The sequence below is a fragment of the Diabrotica virgifera genome, chromosome 2 (genome assembly GCF_917563875.1).
Source record: "Diabrotica virgifera virgifera chromosome 2, PGI_DIABVI_V3a".
Classification (NCBI taxonomy): domain Eukaryota; kingdom Metazoa; phylum Arthropoda; class Insecta; order Coleoptera; family Chrysomelidae; genus Diabrotica; species Diabrotica virgifera.
The window spans coordinates 240,666,401-240,684,315 of record NC_065444.1 but is presented as its reverse complement, the minus strand read 5'-3'; the positions used below and the strand labels follow the sequence as shown (position 1 = coordinate 240,684,315).

Below are 17,915 nucleotides of genomic sequence, written 5' to 3'. Positions count from 1 at the left end.
TCGAATATTATGTCAAATATTTTGTTGTTCTGAAGCTATTTCCTTGTGGAATTTTTATAATTACGTATTTTTTATGGGAAATAAGCCACAATTTTACTAAAAAATGAATTTATTAACGTTTCGAAGCCCAAATCGGGTTTCGTTGTCTTATTTCCCATAAAAAATACGTAATTATGTCAAATAATTTTATTTCATCGATTTGTCGCGTTAATTTCATTAAAACAGGAACACAATAAGATATATTTGAAATAAATTAGTAAATAATATCTAAATATTAGTTTATTGCATGTATTTAATTACTTTAAGGCCATATTAACATATCTAAATTAACACGCGTGCGGAAAAGTGAAAGCCGCGTGCGGGAAAGTAACACGCGTGCGGAAAAGTGAAACTTTCTAAACTAAAATGCGTGCGCGAAAGTAGACATTTTTGCACGCTCGTAGAAAATAGTATATTGTGCAACAAGTGCAGAAAGGTACTAATTTCTCACGAGTTTGAAAAGTTGCGGTACGAGCGCAAGCGAGTGCCGCAATTCAATTTGGGCTTCGAAACGTTAATAAATTCATTTTTTAGTAAAATTGTGGCTTATTTCCCATAAAAAATACGTAATTTCTGCACGTGTTTCACACTATACTTTTTCTACAAGCACAGTTTTTCCTAAAAATAAAAATCACAATTTCCAAACGACGATTAATTATAATAGGTACCTATGTGATAAATTTTAAACTGTATTTAATTAATACCTACTAATCAATTTAAATTCCATATATCTAAATAAATTGCACAGAAATCAGTTAAAAATTAATGCACTGCCTTAATTTGTTTAAATTTAAACAATTATTACACATTATTGACATTATATTTATGCAGTCACGGATTTACACAAAACCTACTTCATTCGACGTCTCTTGCACAGGTTGCTAAATCCTTATTGGTTATTTGATAATTATAAAATATTTAATAAGAATAAAATTGTAAAATAAAACAGTTGTAACATCCATAATTTAGTTCCTATGCTATAGTTAAATATAATAATTGTCTTATAGGTTATATATTTGTCTAAAGTTTAACCACGGATGTAAACAGAATATAACGTTACTCAGAATGCGGTAGTCCACGGATGTAAACAGAATATAACGTTACTCAGAATGAGGTAGTCAACTGTGCAGAAAAGAACTTTGCGGCACAGAAACGTCACTTTGCGGCACAGAAACGTCACTTTTCTGCACACTAATGTCAAATATCTTATACTGTGAGAAAATATCAAGTTTGCTAACATAAAACCGTGCAGAAAAGTGCACTTTGAATAGTGGTTGTAGAAAAATGAGTTTATAATACAATTTGATTTACTCTATCTTTTTTTTGTCATCTGTTTTTATCGTTTCCGAGTATTCATATAATTTGTCACCTGTTTTATCTGATATTCCTTGCAATATTGTGTTTCTATTCCTCTCTAACTCCTTCTCATTTATGAACATTATTTACTTTGTTTAACATTTATGGCCAACCTTTTATTGTCTATTTCCTCTGGCCACATATTTATAACTATTTGTAGATTAAAAATTGGAAAAATTCTTTGTAAAAGGTACAAAATTTTATTAAAATCCCTTTAAAGGGCTACATCACAACAAACCGTTTTCGATTTTATAAAAAATCATCATCAGTGTTAGATAGATTGGATGCTAGCTGAGCCACCAAAGAAAAATATTCGGGTAAAAACTCTTTAAATATAACATGGATGCATTAAAGGTGCATACTAAAATAAAATTCCTTATGATGGATACATGGCAACAGGATAATGCCCTTAGGTAATGTATTCAATTTCCCAACACGTGGGATGCAAATTGAGTTGTTTACATTCCAATGACATAATGGAAGGGGTTTTTACCCGAATATTTTTCTTTGGTGGCTCAGCTAGCATCCAATCTATCTAACACTGATTATGATTTTTTATAAAATCAAAAACCTTTTGTTGTGATGTGGCCCTTTAAAGGGATTTTAAACTTCCGATGACCAACCTTTTTTTGTTACACGGATGACCAACGGGGGTAAAAAATGACCCCAAGTCAAAAATGGCAATTGTCAAAAAAATTAAGTTGTTTTAAGAAATAAAATAATGTATTCGTAGTTTTAATATTAGTATTGTATCAATAAATAATAAATAACATTAGTAAAACATATTTTAATCACAACTGAATCAAAACAGGAATCATCATTCTGAACATAGAACTAAAGAAATTTTAAAATATACACTAATTTACGCCGCCACAGGTTTAACAAACAACTTTTTTTTCACTATTGAAATGTTTCTTACTAACAATTCAACATAATAGACGGTATTTACTTAATATAAAATTGGAACATGGAAGGCCAAGGGAGTTCGTCTTTGACCCCAAATTCAGAAAAAAAATTTTTTTGTAAAATATAGGGAATTTTTTTATTACAAAATATGAGGGTATCTAGAATGATTTTAAAGTTAAATAAAAAAAATAATGAGTTTAAAATTGAAAATAATTCTGAATTTATTAAATAAAAACATCCGTTGGGGTCCAAATTTACCCCCTTGGTCATCCGAAGGTTAATAAATAAAGTTTTATACCTTTTACAAAGAATTTTTCCAATTTTTGTGATTGATGGTATACAGCCAACTACAGAAAAAATATTCTTTTCCATGTGGATTTTATTTGTAGATTGTCTTATTCTGTTTTTTTCCGCAAAACTCCCTCTACTTTGATAGATATCACAACTTGTTTGGTCAATTTATTGTTTGTATTGTGATGTTCAGCTGATTGTGTAACATGGGAGCTCGTTAAGGGGGGTTGAAAAAAAAATCTATCCTTAGAAAAACTCGAAATCGTCAGATTAAGATAAGCTAAGTTAAGTACATGCAAAACAGTGTATATTTAAAAAATCTGACGATTTGAGCGAGTAAGGAAATGGGTGAGTCCCAAAGGGATTTTCACAAGAAAAAGCGAAAAAAGCGACAATATTTTTCAAAAATCTATCGAAAGATACCAAACACGACTTCCGACGGAGAGGGAGGGGATAAATTTAATATTTTAAATACGAATCTTGTCATATTTCGCGAAATGAACATCAGATCGAAAAACTGAAAAATACACTTATTCAATATTTTTGAAAAATCTATCGAAAGGCGCCAAACACGACCCCCACGGAGGTGGGGTGGGGGGTTTCTTTAAAATATTAAATGGTAGCACCCATTTTTTATTGGAGATTTGGATTCTTTACGTAAAATAAGTAACTTTTATTCGAGACATTTTTCGAGTGACGGATAGATGCCGCTATAATATAATAAAACGATTGTTGGAAATGGAAAAAAAATGGAAAATACCCTCTAAAATGGAAAACTTTACTTAACTTTTTTTGGTTTTATGACCTACTCTTCACAACCCAATATGTCCCCATAACGCTCGAGTGACTGCACATTTAGCACACTTTGCTCCCCTGCCATTTAATTACCTACAGTATTTCAATTCCGTGTTTGTAAACTTCTTCATAAAAGAACAAAATGAATGAAAGCGACATCGCCACTACATCAATCGCCTCTAGATTAATTTAGGGCTCCGAACCGAAACGCAGGAATATTTATTCCCCTTTGTAAAATTTTCAATAAATCTGTCGATTGGAGAGTTAATAAAAAGGCTGCTGTCCTTCTAGCTCGAAAACATGTTTACGCGAAGAGACGTTGTGCGTTCGTTCGATGAGCGAAGAGTGTGAGACGCGAGACGCGAAACGTCCCGTTTCTATTATATTTTGCAATACCGAAACGCAAACGTACCAGAAAATAACCGCGGACCCCCGGGGAACGGGCCGCGTTGCCAAATTTTCAAAAACGTATGGTTGGATCCTCCTTGTTTTGTTCCTTAAAGTTCACTAGTCATGTAAAAATGTTGTGTAACGTATAATAAACATCATTATGTGTGATTTCATCTCTATGCAGGGTCGACTTCTGAGTCATATCCAAATTAATTACCTTTACCGAAATGAACTACCTGAGCGTCTTCTTCCAGTTCTCCTTTCGTCTTCCTCTCCTTCTCCTTCTGAGTTTAACATATCAGCAATTATTGAGTAAATTAAATAAAGTAAATAAATTCAACATTTCAACAACATTCAAAACAACCAATACATTGAGATCTATTCTATCTAAAACTAAACCTAACAATGAACAAGAAAGGACAAAGAATTGTATTTATAAAATACCTTATGAATGCGAACAGTTTTATATAGGTGAAACATCAAGACCATTAAACGTTAGAATAAGTGAACATTAATCTTATATTAAAAATAGAGAATTTGATAGATCTCAAATATGTCAACATGCATGGGATAATGAACATAGAGTTCAGTGGAGAGATTCAAGTATAGTCCTGAAAGAAACAGATAGTAAAAAGAGAAAAATCAAAGAAGCGGCTCTAATTATGCTAAACGAAACCAATTGTGTCGCAAATTCCTCGGTGGAATGCAGTAGGATGTGGATACCCATACTGAAAGAGGAAGTCAATAGAAAGAAAATACCACAATTAGTAAGTCAATAGTCGAGTTAGTACATATTTTATATTTTAATATTACTTATATACCCATGTATTATGATATTATTTATAATTTAAACAAAATTATAGTAAAGTCAGAATTTGGTATTAATTTTGAGAATAAATTAAATGTAAGACCAAATACTTACGATGTCGGGATAGTATCACGAGGTTTTTTCCTGGTTTTCCCTCGTGATTTACTATGAGATCTCTAACGCGAGAATTTTAATGTCACCGTTGCATGTGGTTGTCTTTTTAAAGGCAGATCACATGCTATGATTTTTTTTTTTTTTTTTTTTGTGACGGATATTCTTGAGTTGGGGTTGATTTCATGTAATCGAATGAACTATCTTTTAGTAAAGTCGTCCCAGGAACGCAACTCATCAATATTGGCAATATCATTTTAAAGTCGTCTACTTTAAAATGTATAATACGTGTCTGAATTGCCGATATAAATGAGTCAAATTAAATAAATTATTAGAAGAATTTTTTTACTAAGCAACAACATTTTTGTTTATATTAATAGTATTTTGTATTTTGACAACGGCACCCGATTTGGGCGTCGAAACGTTAATAAAAAATCATTTTTTAATAATATTGTGGCTTATTTCCCATTCTAAATAGTTAAAAATGAGTAAATAATGTCTGTAATTATTGAGTAAATAATGTCTCCACGTTAAACATGACTAAACCTATGCTGTCTCATTCTGGTGTCACTCCTCGACTTTCCCTAAATGGGTACTCGTTCCTAATTTTATCGTTTTTTGTTACTCCACTCATCCATCTAAGCAATCTTATTTCTGACACGTTCGTTCGTTGTTCTTCTCTCTTTTTACCTGTCCAGAATTCAGTTTCGAGCATTTTAGATGGTCTTATGGTTGTTTTCTAGAATTTTCCCTTCAGATTCATTAGAATTTTTCTGTCAAATAACACAACACTCGTTCTCTCCCACTACATCCATCAGTTCATCCACTTCATATTGCTCACATCTCCATCGATTTCCCCATTACTCTGTAATACTGATCCTAGGTACTTAAATATATTACTGATCGCAATCATTTCAGCATCCAAAAAAATCATTTTGTTTGTAATATCTCAATCTTTAAATCAACATTCCAAATGCTTTTGTTATAAGCCGCTTTCACTATTTCTTCCTAACACATCATCAGCATACATTAAGCATCAGGGAATGTTAATTACCCTGTGGTTTTGCTGTTATGTAATCCAAAACTAATAAAAATAAATAACTGACCTGTCTTAACACTAGTAGTAGTTTATTGTGGGCTCACCAAAGGATATCAAAGAAAGCTCTATCATATGCTTTCTCAGGATCAATGACCACTATTTGAGCGTTTGTTTCTTTATTCCTCTATTTTCCCACCGACTGCCTTATAACGAAAATTACATGTTATTCTTCCATAAATCCAATTTAGTTCTCGGATATTTCTGTTTGTTCCCGTATCCCTCTATCAATTACTCCCTCCCATATTTTTATGGTGTGATTAAGTAGTTTTACGGCCTTGTAGTTTGAACAATATTATATATATCCCTTGTTTTTGTACACATTTACTAACATACTGCTTCTCCATTCGTCTGACATAATGTGTCCAACTTCAAAAATTCTCTTAAATTAAAATTTAAACTAACTTGTTTCGGTCTCTCCTAAACATCGCCACACTTTCCTAAGTGCAACTGTTTTCCTTTATTTATTTTTGTTAGTGATTAAACCATGTCGTCGTTTGTTATTTTGGTGACCAATGCTGCTACTGTATTCGTTAACTCAACAGATGCTCTGTCAAAACTTCGTGTTATAGTCTGTTCGGTCAACTCAGACACAACTGGCTAGTGAATTTTAGTTGGTAATTTTTTTGTTTTTGGCCAATTTTGCCAAAATTATCAAAATTACTAACTATTTGGTAATTATTAACTATTTAGTAATTATTTATTTGCCAATTTTACCAAATTGGCAAAATTACTTACTAAAATCACTAGCCAGTTGTGTCTGAGTTTAGAGAACAGACTATACCATCTTTTTTGACACCCTTTCTGTTAATTAGTATTTTATTTTTTAATCGCGGATATATCCAAATTGATTCAAATTTTTAAAATTAAAATTTCGCGTCTGCTTTAGTTTCTGCTTTAGCTTTTGTTACTGCTACTTTCACCTCCTTTTTGGCGATTACGTAGTTTTGAAAATCTGCGTCAGACCTATTTTCTTGCCACTGTTTATATAATTTTCTTTAATTTTTTCTTGAACTTCGTTTGACCACCACCAGATTTCTTTATTTTCTAGCTTATTCCTAGCGTTTTGCCAAGTATTTCAATTTCTTTTGTGTTCCAACACATTTTGTCTGCTATGTTTGACCTGCATAGACCTTCTTTCTCAGGTTTTAACATCCACCACTTGACTTTTTGTTGTCCTCTCCAATATTTTGGTTTATTTTCGCTTTTTACTTGGATGTCCAGTAAAAGCAATTATTGATTTTGTTGGAATACTGGACAAACTCTTACCTTGCAGTCCTTAGATTCATGTATACCTTCTTTTCTTGTCTTGAAATAAGTATTTGAGAGTTATTTTGTTCATTTTTGTACGTAATAAGTTGAGTTTTTCCCTTTTCAAAGAATATGTTAACAATCGCCATATAGAAAGCAATCGGCATGACGTTTGATGAGCCGGTTTGACGCTAGAAGAGGCAACATATAAATATACTTTTGAATGCAGAAGAATAATATAAATAATCATCATATTTAATTATTATTTTGTACTGTATCAACAAAAAATTGTAAGTGTGATATTTCAAACTTGGCAACATAGCGGCCAATTCCGCAAATGGAAATCAGCTAATTTATCACTTGTAGGTGGCGAATATTAGCCCCATCGTCCCCCGGCCCACGCCTCAGGAAACGATTTTCAAAAGTGGCAATCATTCCTTTGAAAATTAAAGATGCCGAAGGAGCACATGGATGGATGGATGGATGGATGGATGGAAAGGAATGGAGTGAGTATGCCTTGGAGGCGATTTAATTTTTTCTTCGTCGTCGCCGCCTCCGTTCTCCGGCCGCCCCACCGCAGACTGCTCGACCGTCTCACGAATGATTACCCTTTCAGATTGGGTTATTGAATGCGACGAAGAAATAAACCCTAATCGTAATGGTTGGGCTTTTAAGAACAAAAAGCGATACACGGATTAAAGCTGAAGATTTTGGCGATTTAAATAAATTGGCAAAAGTTTCAGATCGAAAAAATGAGCTTGAAAAAATCTAGTGTAATGGTCAAGTATATTGTATGTGTAATTATTCCTAGAAGACAGAGAAGCTTCCTAGAGGATTTCTAAACAAGGAGCTCTAGCGCGGTTATGTTTTGTGATTGCAAAATTATAATTTTTCATTTTAATCCAAGATTATATTAAAATAAAATAAATTATTTTTGTCCTACAACAAAAAGGGGACGATTGTCGAGTCCGACACCCGCAAGATGTCATTCTAGCGCAGTAAAGTTTTGTTATTACAAAACTCTTAATTTTCAATGGAAAGTACTTATAATTCATTATAAAAGATTGTCGATCTCTTGTCCGACAAATTTACAGCATCGTTTCTTTAGTCCGACAGCGTAAATATGTTAATTACGGCAAGTTATGTTTTGCGATTACAAAATGAAGTTAATTTGGAATTCTATGTGTGAGAACATTGTGAAAATCGCAATTTTACGCTAAAAATAAAAAATAATTAAATTACTTTTTTTGCGTTTAACTCGCTAAAACGCTGTTCAATTTTAAAACTTTTTTCTGAAATTTTTGTAGTATAAATATATTTCTCACCTATCTGAAGACAATGAGACCTGTTTCAAGCTTTCAGCCTTATTCTACTAAAAGTTATGACTTTTTTAAAGTAAAAGGTGCAGATTCCTGAATTGCAAAGTTTAATCGCAAAAGTTGAGTGACGAAATTCGAAATTCAGCTTTCACGTTGTTGCTAAAATATACAGTACAAAGATGTTTTCTGGAAAGTTTTAGATGATATTGTTTTAAAGAAAAAAAAAGAATGTGCGTGTACTGTGTACGCACGTAAGAAATTATACTTCTATTATATGATTTCAACGAAATTAATATACTTTAAACAGTTTATTTATATTCTATTTAAATATTAAACTAATTTTAATACTAACTACTTCTCAAAAAATTTTATTAAACAGTGCCAAAAATTAAAATAATAAAAGAATAAAACACACACAAACAAACACATTGAAAAATGCCACAAATGATTTCTGAACAATGTAGGAAACAATTTTAACTAAATACGTATTTTCTGAAAAGAAATAAACTTACAATCATAAAATGTATAAAAAAAATAAAAAAATAAAAGTTTCCATTGGGGTTCGAACCCACTTATCAGCGAAGTTAGTATTGAAATTCATTCACCTTTAACTTTTACCCACGGAGACCATGTGTCATCACGTGAGAAGATCAACTAACTAAACGGATTAAACTTTTGACGGTTCTGAATTTAACCAAATTATTTTGATTTTGAATTGAAATTATTTAGAATTGAATGAAATTGAAAGAAAATACAACAAAACATGAGTAAGAAAACAATATATTAGGTAAATATTGATAGAAATTTGGATAGTAATCAAATTATGTAAATCAAAGCATTACATACTATTTTGGTAGGTTCTTTTTAAATTTTTCCAATAGGTAGGTACCTATGAAATTTTTTATTAGGATACTGAAACATTTACAATTATTACGTACCTGTCGCTTTTAAAAACTATTTAAAAAGTCATTACAACATTACTCGACTCTTTGATTCTTTAGTTTTGTATGAGATCGTCCCGCTTGATTGATGTTATCTACAGATCTCTACGCCTTCGAGATAATCGGTTTTTATCAGTAATTTTGTGATTGAAAACCGCAGTCACAGAATAAAACTCCACTTCTCTGTTTGATGGGCTTCCACACCTGGCATCTTTTCTATGTTAATAAGTCCAAAAATTTATACGAAAACCATTTAAAAAGGGCAGTATAACTATTAACTAACTTTTGTCTGTTGTTTCTCTTCTCACAAATTTTATAACACAAGAGCCATAACCACAAAAATAGACCACATCAAACCACAGCTGTGCTACATCCGCCATATTGGATCATTTTTGACATGTCATTTGAACACCCAATCAGAACAAAGGTATAACGCGCGTGCGTCCGGCACTAAGGATTTTGATGTAAAATTCACTCCCATCGCGCCTAAAGAAATATAACTTCAAAAATGGTGCAACGTTTAATATCGAAGTTGTAAATCCCCTAAATAACGCTTATTTCTTGAGATACTGACCATAAGTGGTGAATGGCTAATTTTGGTCTTACTTTATGTCTTTGATGATGCTGAAAACGAGAATAAAGTTTATTTTGAATTTTAAGTGGGGGAACCATAACAGTAAGTAGGGAATATGCTGGAAAATTAACCCCATGCCGACATGTGCTATTATATTAGGGTTAGAATCCACCCCAACTAGGGGGTTGAAACCTTTATATTAAAAATAATATCAAGAATCAAGCGAAAAATATATTTTAAACAAAACAGAATAATTAAATTATGTTTTTGCGTTTATCTCGCTAAAACGCTGTTTTAAAATTTTTTTCTGAAATTTTTGTAATATATATTTCTGACCTATCTGAAGACAATGTAAAATTTCACCTGTTTCAAGCTTTCAGTCTTATTCTAATAAAAGTTATAACTCTTTTAAAGTAAAAGGTGCAGATTCCTGAATTGCACAGTTTAATCGCAAAAGTTTAGTGACGAAATTCGAAATTTTGCTTTCACCTTTTTGATAAAATATAAGTACAAAGATGTTTTCTGGAAAGTTTTAGATGATTTAGTTTATTTAAAAGTCAGTACCTACTTGATTGAGAATTTCAATTGTTTCTGTGTTTTCAACCAGTTATTCACAAATGACTCCAAACTTAGGGGGATAACTATAAATGGGTAAAAACAATTTCTCATCGGAAAAATTACAGAATAAGATGAAAAGAATATAAAAATATATTTTAATAACTACGTTTATATTTGACAAAGATTAGCAAGCCTACATACGGGTAATACAAGGTAGGTATTTGAAGCAGTCTTAAATCAATTTACCTTCAAATTTGTATAATCTAATTCCAGTCATATTTTTTCGATGGTTTCTTTAGTAGATATCACTGTCGATACCTCCTACGCATATTTATTTCGTCATTCTTCATTATTTTTTATGAGAACATATTGATATCCAATTTTTCTCCACGTTCTTCCATCGAACACGAGAAATGCCTATATTATGTACATAAAACCGCCACTAATTTCAGCCATAATTTATCAGAAGTGGGCGTATTGTGTAACAAAGCCGAAATCACGATTGAAGCGTGTTCGAAAAAGCCTTTTTTGTTGTTCGTCGCAGCAGTGTACATCGCTCGAACCTAGGTCCGTAATTATTATCTATAGGAAAATGGGAAATCCGTATGTGTATATGGGCCGTGAAATTAAATGGTTATAAAGTATGCAACAAGGCCTGGAACTCCATTATCTTTTTTTTTGTTATTTTTATTGTTCGGAATATGTACGCCTGATACTATAAAAAACTGAGAATACAGGATACGACGAAAATGGATTTGACCTGATGCTGGTTATCAGGTTTAGAGCTCAAATAAAATGCGTGCGTTGGATGCTTCGTTCAATATTTTTTGTGTTTGAAAAAATATCGCAATATCAGTGATGTATAATACAGTGATGATCGCGCTAATAACCGGCAAAATAACGCAAAACATGGACACACATGGTAAGCTGTGAAATAAAACGAGATGAAACTACTAGAGATGGAAATAATCAATATATCTAAACTTAATTCACATTACATTATATAGTGTCCCACTTTTAGACATATATCGGAAGAGTATGCCACCTGTCACTGTGACATGAGAATTTTATACAATTCTCCTGTCACAGACGTCTAAAAGGGAAAATTATATGTAATGTAATGTAAATTTATAGGTTCCCATCGATAATTTTACACCTCTACTAGTTTCATTACTTTTTATTTCGAATCGATGTTCCTCTTATATACCGGAAAGTGTCGAGGTGTCTTCTTTACTTGTTGTTCTCTGCGAACTTACGCCATTTTTTTCTGTCCCTACCTAATTATTTGGCTTCCTGCCACGATTTTCCTCTAATCTTTAATATTTCCATCACACTTGTATTCCAGATTGTTCCCGGTCGGCCTCTCCTGTTTTTTCCTATCGGCCTCGCTTTCCATGTCATTTTAACTTGTCTGTTGTCATTTATTCTACAAAAGTGCCCAGTCCATTGTAATTTCTTTTCTTCAATTTTTTCCTTTGATGTTTTTAATTTAATTCTCTTCTAATATCGCAAAAACCATAGAAAAGGGGATTTTGGCAGCCAAAAGAGATGGGAAAGATTTTTTAGGACATTTCTAGGTTGCGCGAAAGCCGAACAAAGGAAGGAGTTTTAGCTACTAGCCCGATCAAAGAACAATCTGACCCAAAAAAACATTAAAGGAAGGATGTAAATTTGGGAATAGTTAGTTTAAATTGTCTATTATTACAGTTGAGTCCGCGAGTCTTTACCTGTGCGTCATTAATACCTGGCGAGATAAAACACATACTTTTTATCTAGCATCATTCTCTTCCATGCATAAAACTCATGACAAACCAGCTGCCGTTTGTTATTAAGTAACAACACATGTTATTTTTATGAACCATCTAGACTCAGTGCATTGAAAAGAGATAGGTACAATCGGTACCTATTCGGTATGTTTTCATATTTTAAGCACAATTATTTTGACGTTTCTGATTTGTTTAATTTTGTGGCTGTCAGTCAGTTGAACTTTTTGCAGTTTTTGTCGAATTTTTGCGTTTTGAAGTTTCTTTATTATTCCATTCTTTTACGGTTTTTGCTCTAAATTTTAAAGAACCGCTTGGATTGACATGAAATTTGGCATGCGTATAGCTTACATGTCAAAGAAAAAAAGTGATATTGTGCCGATGTGTGCTTTTGACCTGGGGTGACTTTCACCCCCTCTTGGGGGTGAAAAAATATATGTCCAAAATAAGTCCGGAAATGGGTAAACTAACTAATTTTAAGTAACTTTTGTTCTATAGAGCTTTTTCGCCAAGTTAACACTTTTCGAGTTATTTGCGAGTGAATATCTTTATTTTTCAACAAAATAACCACATTTTTAGACGGTTTTTTGCAAATAACTCAAAAAGTAAGTATTTTGTCGAAAAAAACGTTCTTAGCAAAAATATAGCCTATACGAAAGTTAAAAAAATGGTGTACGCGTTAGGTCTCTGGATTTCGTAGAACTAGAGTTATAGCCAATGAAAAATATATTCATATTCACCAAATTTCAAATAGAATATTTCGACGTGAAATATCAAAAAAATTAAACACTTTTTGGGGAAAACCGATTATAACTTTTTTAAAGTGTTTAAAAAAAGCTTTATTTTTGTTTTTACGAGAAGTTTCTAGGATTAACTTTAAGCAAGTTACGCTCAAAATAAAGTTGGTCTCTTTTGTTTTTGCAAAAAAAAATCGGGAAGACCAACCGTAATTAGCAACTTAAATGAAATTAATCGTTACCGCTCCACAAATTATTTTATTTATGTTGTGTTTATATGATCTATGATAAGTTTCATCGATTCAAAGTACTTATTTTTGAAAAAATTTGGTTTCAAAATAAAATTTTTAAAAATTTAAATTTTGAAAAATATGCTTTTTTTCAAAATAACTTAAAAATTGTTAGAGATACCAAAAATCTCGAAAAACGAAAAAAGTCAGATTTGCTTTTCTGAATATCATGAAGTTTTTTGTTTTTCCGTTAGACAAAAATTGATTAAGATTTGGTGTTTCTAAATTTGCATACATTCGTGATCAGTGACTCGTTCAACCCATTTTAACTAGAGCCCTTTCAATAGTAAGGACTTTGAACCGATGAAACTTACAGATCATATAAACAATATATACACGAGTCAAGAAACTTGTGAAGTCGTAACGATTAAGTTCATTTAAGATACTAATTAGGGGGTGGTTTTCTCGATTTTTTTACCAAAACCAAAAGGGACTAACTTTATTTTGAGCGTAACTTGTTTAATTTTGATGCTAGAAATTTTTTTATAAAACAAAAATGAAGCGTTTTTTAAACACTTTAAATAAGTTGTAATGAGTTTTTCCCGAAATGTGCTTCATTTTTGGTTATTTCACATTAAAGTATTCCATTTGGAATTTGACGAATATGAACCTATTTTTCATTAGCTATAACTCTGCTTCTACTAGGTGTAGAGACGTAATGTATACACCATTTTTCTAAATTTTTTACAGGCTATATTTTTGCTAAGAATGTTTTTTCGACAAAATACTTACTATTTGAGTTATTTGCGAAAAACCGTCTAAAAGCGTGGTTATTCTGTTGAAAAAATGAACATATTCACTGCTAAATAACTCGAAAAGTATTGACTTAGTGAAAAAACTCTATAGATCAAAAGTTACTTAAAATTAGCCAGTTTATCCATTTCCTGACTTTATTTGGACGAATATTTTTTCACCCCCAAGAGGGGGTGAAAACCACCCCCAGGGCAAAAGCACATATCGGCACAATATCACTTTTTTTCTTTGACTTGTTAGCTATGTGTATTCCAAATTTCATGTCAATCCAAGCGGTTCTTTAAAATTTAGAGGTTTTGCAATATTTTACCGTTAAAGAACGGACTATATATTACACAAACGGTTGTTTTCACAAGTACATAATTTTATATTGGGCTTTGAAATTTTAAGGTAAATAATTATATATTTAGGCAATTAATATTTAAAACATACAAAGCTAACGTCATTCACACAGTAAAGAAATGACTGTGTTTAGATTTCCGTCAAAGTGAATAAAATAACAAAAATAAAATATGTTATTTAATTTTTTTATAAATTGTTTATTTATTTATTAATCAATAATAATAAAAGAATTTATTAAGCTACTTCAAATGTAGCTGTAATTCTGCGAAAAAATTTTGACGCAAAACTTACATTTGACATTCCATATATTTGATAATGTCAAATTTTATAATAAAACCCGTAATCGGAACAGTAGCCACTTTATGTCAGTTGTTGTTGCGTGAAATAGATTTCCGACTTATTTCGTATGCTTTAAGTGATGACGCACGGGTTAAGACTCGCGGACTCAACTGTATATCAAAAAAGTTTACAATTCTACATCCCCTCCATTTTACAAAAATGGAGGGGAATACACCCTTCTCGGGGGTGAAAAATATACATTCAAAATAAGTCCGGAATTGGATAAAATTACTAATTCTAAACAACTTTTGTTTTATAGAGGTTTTTCGCAAGTTAATACTTTTCGAGTTATTTGCGAGTTAACATGTTCATTTTTAACAAAAAAAAAACATGTTTTTGGACGGTTTTTCGGAGATAACTCAAAAAGTAAGTATTTTATCGAAAAGATATTCTAAGCAAAAATATAGCTTATAAAAAATTTAAAAATTTTTTTGCAGGGATGAGGTTGAAAACAGAGTTGGAGCTAATGAAAAGTAGGATCTTCTTCGTCAAATTCCAAATCGAATATTTCAATGTGAAATAACCCAAAAACGGAGCACTTTTCGGGGAAAATTCATTTCAACTTTTTTAAAATGTTTAAAAACAGGTTTATTGTTGTTTTTTTTTTAACTTTTAACATTAAAAGTTAGTGAGTTACGCTCAAAATATTGCTGGTCCCTTTTATTTTTTGGGAAAAGAATCGCGAAAATCACAATTAAATTTTATCATTAACACTTGACAAATTACTTTGCTTATGTATTATTTATATGATCTGTAAGTTTCATCGGTTTAAAGTGCTTATTTTTCAAAAATTTGTAGTTAAAATGGCTTGAACGAGTAACTATTCACGAGTTTAGGCAAATTTTGAACAGCCATAGCATAACCAATTATTTTTGTACAACAAGAAAACAAAAAATCAAAAATGTTCAGAAACGCAAAACGAACATTTTATTACTCTTTGAGATTCTTGGTATCACTAATAATTAAGTTAATTCCATACAAAATTCCATTTTTTTTCAAAAATAAAAAAATGTTTTATTTTAATCCCAATTTTTTTCAAAAATGAGCACTTTGAACCAATGAAACTTATAGCTAAAATAAACAATATATAAAGTAAAGTAACTTGTGAAGCGGTAACGATTAATTTTTTTTGGGGGAGCTAGTTAGGGGGTGATTTTCGCGATTTTGTTAGCAAAAAATAAAAAAGATCAGCAATATTTTGAGCGTAACTCACTTGCTATTAATGTTAGAATTTTTTTAAAAAACAAAAATAAACCGTTTTTTAAGCACTTTAAAAAAGTTGTAAAAAATTTTCCCAGAAAAGAGCTCCGTTTTGACTTATTTCATTAGAAAGAAGAACCTACTTTTCATTAGCTACAACTCTGCATCTACTGGGTTTACAGACCTCATGCATACACCATTTTTTTTCAGTTTTTTAAAAGCTATATTTTTGCTAAGAATTTTTTTTTTTCGCTAAAATACTTGCTTTTTGAGTTATCTGCTAAAAACCGTCCAAAACATGTTTTTTTTGTTAAAAATTAACATATTCATTCGCAAATATCTCGAAAAGTATTAACTTATTGAAAAAACTCTATGGAACAAAAGCTACTTAGAATTAGTCATTTTATACAATTTCGGACTTATTTTAAACGTATATTTTTTCAATCCCGAGAAAATATTTTTCACCCCGTATTTCCCAATTTTTGTAAAATGGAGGGGATGTAGAATTGTAAACTTTTTCTTATATAATAATAGACAATTTCAACTACCTATTCCCAAATTTTCTTCCTTCCTTTATTTTTTTGGAGGTTTTCGTAAAATGTCGTGTTTCCTGATCGGGCTATACAGAATTGTTATGAAAGAACATTTGTATATTTAAAGGGGGCGTTTTGTTTTGCTTCTGATGTTTCCATGCCATACAAGTGAATGTTTTTCCATGTCTATTCTATTATATTTTTTTGTACTACATTTGTCTCCTAACGCCGGCTTTTCTTATATATTCCAACCGAGATGTTCTTGCGACTCTCCTCCAAAAGTCTAGTTCAGTAAATAATAGTATCGCGTTATATTTGCGACAAAAAACGACGAAAGTTAGTTGCTGAGAAGAAGTAAAAGATATTATAAAAGTTGATAAATAAAGAAATTAAGAAGTGAAGAACAAAATGGAAACAACATAAACCGAACGGAATGAATAATAAGGGGTCTAGGAAAGTTGGTCGACAACACTTCGTCGACGGAAAATTAGTCGACAACATTTGGTCGACAAACAGTTGGTCGAATGCACAATTCATCTAATGTAAAATTCGTCGACGAGCATTTGTTCGAATGGATTTTAAAGAAATTTCATAAATATAAAGAAATTTCAAATTTATGCTAAACTTTCTTCTGTTGTAAACTCTCTTATCTAATCAAAAAAAACTTTAATTCTGTTATCTCCTTTTGTAAACCAAAATTCATTCAATCGAATCGGTATACTGTACTTATTATTATTAAAAAAAAAAACAAAATTTAATTTCCACCTTTTAAATAGATTACTTATATTTTCAGTAGTAATTGCACAAGAGCTCTAAAATTATTGAATTTTTCCCGAGTGTCACTTTGGCAGTTTTAATTTCACGAGCCGAAGGCGAGTGAAATTATGTCAAAGTGTCATGAGGGCAAAAATTCTATATTAATTTTAGAGTTCGAGTGCAATTTGTTGCGATTATTTCATGAATAAAACTGTTGTTATAAATATGTATTTGACGGTTGAAAGTCATCACTTTTATAATTTTTAAAACATTTGTCATTAATGTCACTGAATGTATTTTTTCGTAGCAACGAAGGGCATCTGACGTAATATGCTTAACGACGGGAGATTATCAAAAATTATCACCTTAATTTGCATGTCTGTAGCTTTCTATTGGTCAGAATCTCCTAGGAATGAAATAATCTATAAAATTTATATAATACGGCTACTCGTTCCATACAGAAACTGGAATCTATTCGGACACAAGGAGTTTATACTTCTCGACTTGATCACGATTTCGTCTCACACAAATCTGCTTCCACGGCCACCAAATTAACACACTTTACACAAAAATACTACTTTCAAACTCGACTGATTGCTTTCGATGGTAATTACACAATGAATTCCTCTTTCTCTAATCAATTTGAAACTCACTACTCCATTCTCTTTCCATCGGTCTCCTAGCCAATCACAAGCATTCTCCACACATCATACCCCTACTTTTTTTTTCTTAAGAACAAATAGTATTGTATACAAATTTTCCTACTT

At 31.4% G+C, this 17,915-nt stretch overlaps 1 protein-coding gene across 1 annotated transcript in view; it reads right to left on the bottom strand.

The window, feature by feature from the left end:
• LOC114335431 (uncharacterized) overlaps nt 1-17,915 on the bottom strand; it is a 561,026-nt gene that overhangs the window by 198,865 nt on the left and 344,246 nt on the right. The gene's annotated exons all lie outside the window — the stretch shown is intronic.